General features: G+C 37.1%; 1 long non-coding RNA gene across 1 annotated transcript in view; it reads right to left on the reverse strand.

The window, feature by feature from the left end:
- LOC106733880 (uncharacterized) overlaps positions 1-6,000 on the reverse strand; it is a 97,004-nt gene that overhangs the window by 88,727 nt on the left and 2,277 nt on the right. The gene's annotated exons all lie outside the window — the stretch shown is intronic.

The following is a 6,000-nucleotide window of genomic DNA, read 5'->3' on the forward strand; positions in this document are numbered from 1 at the left end:
GTAATATTCTTTTTAAAATTTTTTTTGATGTATATAGTATTTTTAACCAGACTGGTCTGAGGTATATTTCATGTTGGGTAAATTCTCTTTACAAGCTAAATGATGCTTTGCAATTTCATATATATATATATATATATATATAATAAAGAAATATTTTTAAAAGTGTAAATTAAAGCTGCAGTAGGGCTAGCCCTGTAATCTAGTGGTTAAGGGAAGTGGATCCACATGACTGACCGCAATTTGAATTCTGGCCTTGGCAGCTTTTTGTAAAACACACCAAACATGTATGCGTGTGTTCCCCAAATCCTGAAGGGTAGAGAAATGGAGCCAAAGGAACTGTGGCATGACCACATCCCATTGGCGGTGATTTCTCCTGTTCTTTTTTTTGTTTCTCTCTCTCTGTAAGCACATGTACCCTCTGATAGTGAATAAAAAAAACGAAACAATAAAATTCACTTATGTTAATAAGATATATCTACATCAAATGAGATATGAAAGAATAGGTAAAAAATATATATATATACCAAACTAATACAAAGAGAAAGAATGTAGAAATGACTGCAAAATTAAGAACACATTAAGGAAAAAATTGGGCCAGACAGAGGTGCAGTGCTGAAGTACGACACTTTCAAGGCAATCCCACATGGAAATGCTCCTCATTCAAGTCAGAAGACCTCCCTGTGTACTTTAGGTATCCATGCACCCATGATTCAGCGCTAGCTAAAAGGTAGGGGTGGATCATGGCGTCAGAACCCTGTTGGGAGTGTTGTCTATCTGTCTATCTCTATCACTCATGGAATAAACAAATAAGTAAATAAACTTTTTTTAAAAAAGGTATAAATGGTTATAGTCAGCTTAAAGAGAATGATTTTTTTTTAAAAAAAAGAAAGAAATACTGTCTGAAACCTTCAACTTCTATGATTATAAAACCATGCTTTGATGGAGTTAAAAGCAAGGTCCAAGAACACCCAAGTCTCACCCTGGAAATTATACAATACCTTTCTTTCTGCCCTCTCCAGTCCCTCCTAAGGGAGCTCTATGTAAGCACACAGTGTTAAGTGGAAAACTAGGGCAATGGGATTAGAAATGTAGGTTGGATGGGAATTGTAATGAAAATCTCATCCTCATGTTGTTTCCTATTTGGGTTACAATTAAACAAATATAATGAATTTTCTGCTTTAGCCAGAAACACTTGCAGACTTAGCTTTCTGGAACAGATTTTAATTGCATTAAAAATAAAGATGGAGATGTAATTTGGAGACGGAGAGGAATAAAGACTTGAACCCAAGAGAAAAAAATAAACTATTCACACACTTAAAATGAGCATTGAGAAAAGCCAGTGACTTAACAAGAAACCTACAGGCTACCTTCACTTGAAAAGTGACCCTCACAGAACCCTAGTACATTTCCATGTAACCCCAGGGATCCAAAAGAAACATCTGGAATGTGCTGCACCAGAAGTTATAGCAATGCAGGGGAGGACAAATAATTTTCTCTATCCTTCATAGTTCTTTGCTGGAACAGACACCTGTAACCAAAGACAGATTAACAAGAGAAATGCAAATAAATGTTTATTAATGTATACCTCATGTATCCATGGAAGATGCCCAGGGAATAAGTACTTCTCAGACAGACAGCTTAGAAATCCAGCTTATGCAACCATTTTCAATAAAGAACAGTAAATTTTTAAGAGAAGTGACAAGACAAAAAAAAAAAAAAAAAAGGACTTTGAACCTCTATGGATAGCAAACTGGGAAGACAAATAATAAGGATTTATTATATAAATCCCTAGGATGCTGCTTTCAGGCAAATAAGGGTTAAAAGTTGCCCTTTGTAAATTTATGTCCTGCATGTAGGCAAATGCAGGAGGGCAGAGAGCTTTTTTATTTTTTTATTTTTTATTTTTTGAGAGCATTTCTTCAATCTATTTTTTTCTCAATTGCTTTCAGCTCAAAATAATCATTATGTGATTGTGGCATATTTTGGGGGCAGCATACTCATTTCCTACAGTGGCAGTGGTAGCAGCTATGCTAAGTAAAGCTATAGCCTCCTGGAAAGAATTAGAAACATTAGAACAAAGCAGGTGAGAGCACAACCTCTACAGTCATATTAGACTCAAAAGAATAACTCTCCTGCATCAGACATAACACTTCAAATATCCCATTGCTACAAATTCACCTGCAGACACCCTGACTTACTTTCTTTGATAATTTGTGCAAATAACTTCTCTGACCCTTGCTTTCTTTGTTAATGATGACATTAACTCCCTGATTGGGTATTTGTGATGGCCACATGAGGAAAACCCTTAAATACGTCATTGGCCATCAGCACTCAATACATTTTAGCTAGTAAATATAATTATTATTGTTAATATTAAGAACTGAAGCACCCTTTGGGTCAAAGAAGAATAACCCTTTGCTTACTTTGTAGTTTAAAGCCATATTTCCATCTATTTTCTAGAGTTTCAACAAGTCAAAAATAGGCATATTAGAGTCTCCCTTTCTCTTTTGGCCCATAGGTCACTTTGTTCACTGACCTTTTCCTTAACTGGCCTACAATGTAAAGTTACCTGTTTTTGATGGTCTAAGATCTTTGTGTCTGCTATCTTAGAGTTCAGTTTTTGCTTTTTAATTTTGGGAAGGAGTGGGATTAATTTTTTTTTTAAAGATAGAAGATAAAGCCCCCATGCTGCCTTAAACTTTTTGAAGTTTCTTTTTCGAAGGTGTTTTAAGTTCTTTGAATCCATCACTCCAAGGACACATGCGATACAGGATGGGATACTCTAGTGTGACTTAACAATAAAATATTTTTTCAAGACCAGCTACAAAGCACTGCTACTCCTTAATGTAATGTCTGCACTGCATTTTCAATGTCTGTCCTGTTAAACATACCTTATGGACACCAGTCTTCAAAGAACATCCTTACTCTGTTGGCATATTTCACTGAGAATAGAAACCTCTAAGATACCATAGAATTATGTGTTTGGAGCAAGAAACAATCTTAAGACTATCGATTTAATAATTTTAAAAGGGTAAATCTCAGGGTCTAGCAGTAAATCACAACACTCTGTGAGACAATCCCATATGGGGAGGTTCCCAGGTCAAGTCCCGAGAACTCCCTCAGGATGCCAGGCATATACTTGTCTGTGATCTGGGGCTGGCTAAAGGCTGGGGTGGATTGTAGCATCAGGGCCTTGGTGGGAGCTCTTGCTCTTTCTTTCTCTCTCTACAATATATATCTGTCTTTCTCACTCATTAAGGAAATAAATAAATGAACCTTAAAAAAAAAAAATAAAGCCCAGAAAAGTGATGGAAAGTAAGATCCATACATCTAGTCAGAGGCAAAGCCAAGAGCAGAAGCAAAACTCTTCATTTGGGGTTCTGGATTCTTTTGACTATCCATCTTCTGAGACAGAGGAAAACAAAAGTACTTCTCCTATTCTACTCTCTTACACAGTGACTCCATATAACACTCTGACAAGATTCTCCAGAAGACATCAGATGAATATCCTCTAATTCAGTTCAGTTCAATTCTGATACTTTTTACCTAGAGATAGAATTGTTCAACTATATTGGCCTCTGTACTCATACTTGAATTCTTGTAAACAAACCACCACTTCAGTTGGATATCTGCTTCCTTAACAGCTTAGTGAGTCATAGCTAAGCACAACAACCTTGCTTCAGTCAATCAAAGAGAGCCTGCCATTAAAAATGTGTTCATACAGGCCAACAAGCTGCAACCAATCCAGTTGCTTCTGTACCTCATTTCTCTCACTTCCATTTTCTTACATCGCTTTCCTTTTTCTGCCCACAGAAGTTATTGGACCATGTGGTACTTCATAATTCCTTGGAAGTCATTCTGAGGGCTGCCTGATCTGCAAATTGTGTTTTGCTCAATTAAACTCTGCTAAATGAGATTTGTCTAAAGTTTTTCTTTTAATATTTTCACCCCACATATTGAGGGCTCAATCCCATGAGACTGACCCTCACCTCAGCTGCCAATGGCAAATCTCAGTTGTGACCAGCACTTCCGACCCACCAGCTATAAATCAGGGGTTCCCATGACCCCCTCCTCAGATTCAATTACTTTTCTAAGAGAACTATCACTACTTTGGTTCCCCTGGCAACCAGCTCCCATCCTAAGGCCATGGAGGAGTCTCCAGCCATCTTATTAGCATATTATCATATTAGCATCTCATTAGCATTTAGGCACTTACCACTTGGAGATATCAAGGTTCCTAGGAGCTGTGTGTCAGGAAATGGGGATGAAGATGAAATATGCAAGCATCTTATTATAAATCATAATGTCCTACTGCTTATCTCCAGATTTCTTGGTATACAAAAAAATTAACTTACTGGTTTAAACCACTGTCGAGTAAGGGGGACAATGGTGAAAGATCATAAAATTCATTGTCTTCAACAAAAAACTAGGCATTGTTTCATAGACTCCTCCAGATGATCTGATTCTATGAAATGTCTGTACCTTTCAGTGTTGTTGAGCTATTTTATAAATCTGTATATTATATATAATTGCCAACAATGCAAATGACTCTTGCCCATAAACATGCAAATGAATTTTGTCTTGGGGAGGTGCCACTGATCTCCTACAGTTTTACTCTATGAATCAAATTTATTTCAGTATTCCTGATTGCCTACATGTCTCTTCTCTTTGGATTTTGCTTTGAATTGATTGTAATATCTTACTGGTTCCCCCCCCTTTTTTTAAAGAATTATTTATTATTATTATTATTGTTAATATTATTTTTAACATGAGTTTTGCCAGAGAAAGACTGGGGTAGGGGGGAGTGAGAAAGCAAGCCGCCAGGTTCAGGACTCAACCCATGGCTGGCCATGTGGGAATTCCAGCATCTTAACCACCATGCCACCTGCTGGCCCACTGATTCCCTCTTTAATTAAATGAGTTATATAAAATCTTTGGCATGTGCTCATTCTATATTTGTATAAAAGTAATAATTTTACTTCTTTAATGGAGTATATTCTTTAACAAGAGTTTTCTATTACTTGCAGCCATATCGAAATCATCTTAACTGATGCATATACCTAGCATGACTATATCCAAGTGAAGTAGCATAGAGGAGAAATTTTTTTTTCTTCAATAACCAATGGGTACCCAAAACCAAGTTTATAAGAGTCACAATGTAAACAAGCCATAAAAGAAACTAAGTGACTTGATATTGTACTTAGTCTTGTGTCCAACTTAAAAGATTAAACTTTAGAAAAATCAGTCTCATGTCATAAAGAGTCTTATATAATCTAACTGTTGGCCTCTCTCACAAAAGATGGAGCCTAATGCTTAACTAATAGAAGCTAACAATAACCTTGCTGAATCTTTACTGAACTATGGAAATAGGGAAAAGAAAGACTCCACCAGTCCCCTCCCTTATGATTAGCTGAAGAAGATTTTATCGGCTCAAGCATTACAAAGTCATGTCTTGACCTTTTCTCCTTCTAAACCAAGACCTAAGAGTTATTTTAGGAGCCAGCAGATAGTATAGTGATTAAGGCACTGGACTCCCACATGGCTGACTATAGTTCAAGTTCTGGACCTGGTGATTTGAAACTCATGCCAGGCACACGTGCTTATGTGCCCAAAATCCTGAAAGAAGAATGGAGCATAAGGGATTGTGGTGTGGCCATTTCTTGCTTTCCTTCTCTCTCTGGTGAATGCACATACCCTATAGCAAAAACCTCTCAAATAAATAAATAAATAAGAGCCATTTTGACTGACTCCATTTTGCTTTTGGACCTAATTCTTCACTGTTTATCGTTAAGCTCTTGCAGAGAACTGAAACTAGTCATTCTTCCCTGCATGCCCAAAACCGAAACTTCCCCTCAAGCAGTAATTGCCCATCCTCAACACACACAGTACCAGACTATTAGGTCTCCTAGTCATTCTACCCAAAGACAATGACCAGAACTCCTTGAGATCTGCCCTAAGACAATGGATGATTTGCCCTTTGTTTCTAAATGTACACTGACT

Source organism: Tupaia chinensis, unplaced genomic scaffold, assembly GCF_000334495.1.
Source record: "Tupaia chinensis unplaced genomic scaffold, TupChi_1.0 Scaffold000075_1, whole genome shotgun sequence".
Taxonomy (NCBI): domain Eukaryota; kingdom Metazoa; phylum Chordata; class Mammalia; order Scandentia; family Tupaiidae; genus Tupaia; species Tupaia belangeri.